The sequence below is a fragment of the Boleophthalmus pectinirostris genome, unplaced genomic scaffold (genome assembly GCF_026225935.1).
Source record: "Boleophthalmus pectinirostris isolate CB_2022bp ecotype Guang Dong unplaced genomic scaffold, ASM2622593v1 HiC_scaffold_14, whole genome shotgun sequence".
NCBI lineage: Eukaryota > Metazoa > Chordata > Actinopteri > Gobiiformes > Gobiidae > Boleophthalmus > Boleophthalmus pectinirostris.
The window spans coordinates 34,745,318-34,751,029 of record NW_026571047.1 but is presented as its reverse complement, the minus strand read 5'-3'; the positions used below and the strand labels follow the sequence as shown (position 1 = coordinate 34,751,029).

Sequence of the window (5,712 nt, the reverse complement as noted above, 5' to 3'; positions counted from 1 at the left end):
CAGGACTGAACCAGGACTAAACCAAGACTGAACCAGGACTAAACCAGGACTAAACCAGGACTGAACCAGGACTAAACTAGGACTAAACCAGGACTGAGCCAGAACTAAACCAGGACTGAACCAGGACTAAACTAGGACTAAACCAGGACTGAACCAGGACTAAACTAAGACTAAAACAGGACTTCGACAGAGCAGGATTACACTTTCGCACACACACACAACACACACACACACCACACACACACAACACACACACACACACACACACACACACACACACACACACACACACACACACACACAACACACACACACACACACACACACACACACACACACACACACACACACACACACACACACACACACACACACACACACACACACACACACACACACACACACACACACACACACACACAACACACACACACACACACACACACACACACACACACACAAACACACACACACACACACACACACACACACACACAAAAACGGAACCGAAACTCAATTTAAATAAACAAAATTAGCAAAACATAAAAGTGTGATTACAGAAGTTCTATAATTTCCAAATCTTCTGTTATTCTGCATAAAACTGAGTAACTCTGTACAAATCTGCTCGAAATGTGACTCTCGTGTTAGTTTATCTTCCTAAACCAGGACTAAACTGGGTCTAAAGTGGAACTAAACCAGGACTAAACAAAGACTTAAACCAGGACTGAACCAAGACTAAAACAGGAACTTAAAACCAGGATTGGAACTAAAGGACTAAAGTGGACTAAACTAAACCAGGACTAAACTAGGAACTAGGACTGGAACCAGGAACCAGGACTTAAACTGGGACTAACTAAACTGGACTAAACCTAGGACTAAACCAGGACTGAAAGGACTGAAACCAGGACTAAACTAAATAAAGTCAAACTAAAGGACTAAAGGAAACTAAACAGGACTGGACTAAAGGGACTAAACCAGGACTAAACCAGGACTAACCAGGACTGGGACTAAACTCAAACTAAACCAGGACTAAACCAGGACTAAGGACTAAAGGGACTAAACTGGGACTAAAGTCAGGAACTAAACCAGGACTGGGACTAAACTGGGACTAAAGGACTAAACCAGGACTAAACCTAAAAGGACTAAACCTAAACCAGGACTAAACCAGGACTAAACCAGGACTAAACCAGGGACTAAACCAGGACTAAACCAGGACTAAACTAAACCAGGACTAAACCAGGACTAAACCAGGACTAAACCAGGAACCAGGACTAAACTAAACCAGGGACTAAACTGGACTGAACCAGCTAAACTAAACCTAAACCAGGACCAGGACTAAACGGACTAAACCTAGGTGTTCCTGGGACTGAAAACCTTTCTGTCCTGTGATTCGTCTCCGAGGACAGAGACAGACAGGAGCAGGCAGGAGCAGACAGGGGCAGACAGGGGCGGACCTGCTGCAGAACTGCTCCATGAGTTTTAAAAACGTGACGCGCGAAGAGGCCGGACACTACAGCTGCAGTACGTCGGAGCACCAGCAGGGGGCGGAGACAGACATTGTGCTCTCTGTCATCGCAGGTGAGAGTCTCTGCATCTTCAACTGTAAAACTTTTTCACACAAGTTTTTACGGACGTTCTCCAGCAGCTTCATCACCAAATCTTCAACCAACAAACTCCACAAAGGAGAAACATTCTTCATGAACAATTTATCCACAAATATCAAGAGAAGAAAGAACAAAACTTAAAGAAAACAACGAGCCACATGAGTCACACAACAAACTCAACTCATGTTCTGATCCTTATATAAACCTAATATCAACTACCCTGAGTCATGAGTCGGTTTCACTTGGTGGAAACCGTGTGACCTCGCAGCATTAGGATTCGTTCGCTCGACGGTAGACGGGTATGTTTTTATTTAACTAGTCGCTGCTGTTTGGTCGTGACGTATGGAATGCACCGGGAAGCTCAGTGGTGTCTAGGGATGGGCATGATTAGTCGATTAATCGATAATTGATCATTAAGAATTTCATCGATTATGTTCATTTTAATCGACAAACCGAATGTAGGTTGCTGTGTGTATCATGACCAAACAGGTGTGTACGTGTGTCTCTGCATCAGAAGGAGCGAGACACAAACAGTGGGTCAGTCTGTAACGAACTGAAGCACAAATGTGGATTTAACCAGGATTTGTAGAAGAAATTCCACACTTTCCGTTGCGTTGGGACAAGTGTGAGTCCATGTGCACAGTGGATAAAGCAGCACATATGTTTCTGTGTCCAGTGGGAAAAAGTTTTTCCAGGTGAGAGTCGCTCAATGTGGATGACGAGGCCCCGCCCCCCTCCCCCCGTACGCTGTCCTGGTTTTGACAAACACAAATCTGGTCACACTGACCTGTATTCACCTGAGTCATGTCTTTTAATCCAACACAAGTTGAACCACATCAGCGACACAAGAGCTGGAGTTTTATCTTCACTTAGTTTATGTAAATTAGTGATGTGGTTTTAAGTTTTGTTTCTGTGAGATTTGAACAAAACTGAATTAAACACATTATAATGTCAAACAGCTGATGTGGATCTAGAGTCGTTATGTTTATATGTCGTAAAGTTGAATTTATTTATGCAGATTAGTGCAGATAGTAATAATAATGATGATCATTTAAACATAAAAAAGTTAATGATTAATCGATAATCGATCGAATGCCCATCACTAGTGGTGTCCAAGTCATTTCCGGGACAACAGCAAACAAAGCAGAGAGTGAAAATCCTCAGGAATCTGGGGAATCGTTGGCAACACAGAATGTCTGTCTTCGTCTACATCCATCTGGACGTTTTGTTTGTTGTGCTGAAACACAAAAGGGACACAGACAGACGCCACCATGACCACGTCATGGCCTCACAGCTCACAGCTGATTGGCCGGTGCGCCGTTTACAACTTCCGGGGTTTTGCAAACCGTCTCATGTATTCTGATTCCAGACCTAGAGCTGGAGAGAAATGAAACTGAACAGAGGCAGTAGGGGGCACCAACCTGGCTAAATAACCACATTATGAAATCAGTTTTTGATTTAAATTGTAAAATCAGTCTGAGTGAACAAGTTCCTTCTGTTCTATTCATGAGTTCACTAATCTGTGCTCGTTGTTTCCTTTAAGTTTTCGTCTTTCTTCCCTTGATAGTTGTGGATAAATTCATCATGGAAGATGGCAGCGCGGTGGCTGAGTGCCTCACAGCAAGAAGGTTCCGGGTTCGATCCCGAGTCGCTCTGGTCTTTCTGTGTGGAGTTTGCGTGTCTGGATGAGTTTCCTCTGGGCGCTCCGGTTTCCCCCATCAACCCAAAACATGCTACAGGTCTCCAGGAAGAACAGCTGATTATTATAATGTTAAGGTCAATTAAATACAACTAATGAACCTGCCCAGCGACAACAGGTGGAAATTAGCTCTGGTACAAGCATCTCTCCTGATAAGGTTCATGTAGATTGTGCATGAACCTTGTTGGTTGAAGATTTGGTGATGGGGCAGATTCATGAAGCTGCTGGAGAAAACATCCTGTGTGTGTCGCTTTAATCCATATGTTTGTTGAGTCTAAACTACAGGGTCAGAATCAGACCCCATGGAGACACGGGGAGGGCATCTGACACACGGCTCATCTTAACATCAAACTGTAGCCGGTTGAATTTACAAAAAAATAGGCTTATGAAATTTAAGACCTTTGTGAAAAAAATAAGACTTGGACAACAGAATTTAAGACTTTTTAAGGCCTTAATTAAGGAACATGAAATTTAAGACCATTTTAAGACTTTTAAGACCCCGCAGCTGCTCTGATGATGCCCATAAAATAAAACATATTCAGTTTGAAAAAGAATCAAATCAAACACTAAGTCACTGAGCAGATGGAGGCAGAAACTGAAGCTTATTGTGCCTCTGCTCATCTCCAACTACAGCACGATCATGGGCATTCATCTACAAAAAGATGAATGAACATTTTACTACATCAAAAAAAAAAAAAAAAAATCTACAATTATTCTAATTATAACAAAATTCTCTTTACTCTTGTTATTCTTTCAAACATTTTTCCTTGACCAATTCTCTTAAAAGTTAAGCTAAATCAGTTTCAGGATGAGTGGATTGTCTGTGTTATGTTTTTGTGCAGAGTCTGAGCAGAGATCGGGGCCGCTGGTCACTCGGAGCTGTACTCTGTGGACGGTCACGTTCTACAGACTCACTTTAGAATGGCAGCTCAACGGAGAAGAGGTGCCCAAAAACCATCCGCAGCTCAAGACGTCGTACTCCAACTCGTCCGTCTCCGTCTCCGTCTTCGTCTCCTTCAACGACACGGACGCATCCTCGGAGTTTTACCGCTCTCTGGAATGTCACATCGTAGGAGGGAATAAAAAACGAGAAGAGAAGCCCCCTGCAGGCACGAGGTCCAATAAAGGTGAACAAACATCTCACACGTCTCACACGGAACTACAGAGACCATGATCCTTTGCTCTAGGGCTTCTAGGCTTCTGACTATTTGAGAAAAGTTTTGCTGCTAAAATCTGATGTAAAGTCGGTCGATTTCTGTGTAAAATGTTCATGTGATCAACACGTGAGTCTCTAGAACAGCAGTGTCAAACTCATTTTGGTCCGGGGGCCGAATCCAACCGACTTTGATCCCAAAGTGTCCGGATCAGAAAACTCATGTCATATAAACCCCAAAAATAACAATAAGTTCAAATATTTGCGCAGAGAAACACAAATCTATTACAGAAATCTTTTTTAACTGATGAACTGTTTCTTTTACAAAATCTTATAATATTATGAACAACCTGAAACTTTAAGATAAATGCAATTTCAACACAAAGTTTGAACATGAACTTGTCTGTAAACAGGAATAAGTCCATTTTTGTTGTAAAATCCTGCACTCGGCTCCACTTTTCTCATGTTGGACATTTTTCTGATGAGGGTGTCACGGTCAACAGTCAAAACGATCGTCCTTTAAGAGCGTTTGGAAAGAGACAAGTCTTCATTTGTGCTGCTCTGGTGGGAGGGGCCACGTACAGAGACGCTGGAGACGCTGCTGTGATAAACACCACAGAAAATTACCAATATTTTAATAGAAAATATAATTAAAATATTTTAGTAGAAAATCAGCCGAGGGCCACATTAAAGGTCTTGGAGGGCCGGATCTGGCCCCCGGGCCGTATGTTTGACACCTGTGATCTAGAGGCTTTAAAACTGCTTTGTGTCCCTTTAGTAATAAAACCACAATCGAGCTTTTTCACAACGGCCGGAAGTGTCTCGCTGTAGGTTTGTGGAACTTCTGCTTAATGGTTTTCTGTGTAAATGTGTGTGTAAATGTGTGTGTGTGTAAATGTTTGTGGTATTCTCCAGCAGCTTCATAAATCTGCCCCATCACCAAATCTTCAACCAACAAGGTTGAAATCTGTGCAGGTTTAACGCGTTAGAATGATCCATCAGTTCTTTATTCACGCCAACATCCTCAAAACCAAACACTAAATATTAAATATTGGCTTTATCAAGGTAATTTTCAAAAAACTTGCAATAAAAAGTAAATTTTTCATTGATGCAAGGTAATTTGGGCTATCCTCCTAGAAGCCTGAGGGCCAAGAAAAAATTATCTGAGGGCCACATTTGACCCACGGGCCATAGTTTGGACATGCCTGACGTAGATATTAGCATGGATAGATCTGTGCAGTTTAAATGTGAGACAT

General features: G+C 42.3%; 1 protein-coding gene across 1 annotated transcript in view; it reads right to left on the bottom strand.

The window, feature by feature from the left end:
• The window catches only part of asb3 (ankyrin repeat and SOCS box containing 3), a 22,858-nt gene extending 17,799 nt beyond the window's left edge, over window positions 1–5,059 (bottom strand). Inside the window, exon 1 of the mRNA XM_055150232.1 lies at window positions 4,219–5,059. The gene's annotated coding sequence lies outside the window, so the exon portion shown is untranslated. The remainder of the gene's footprint in view (window positions 1–4,218) is intronic.
• Window positions 5,060–5,712: the final 653 nt, after the last annotated feature.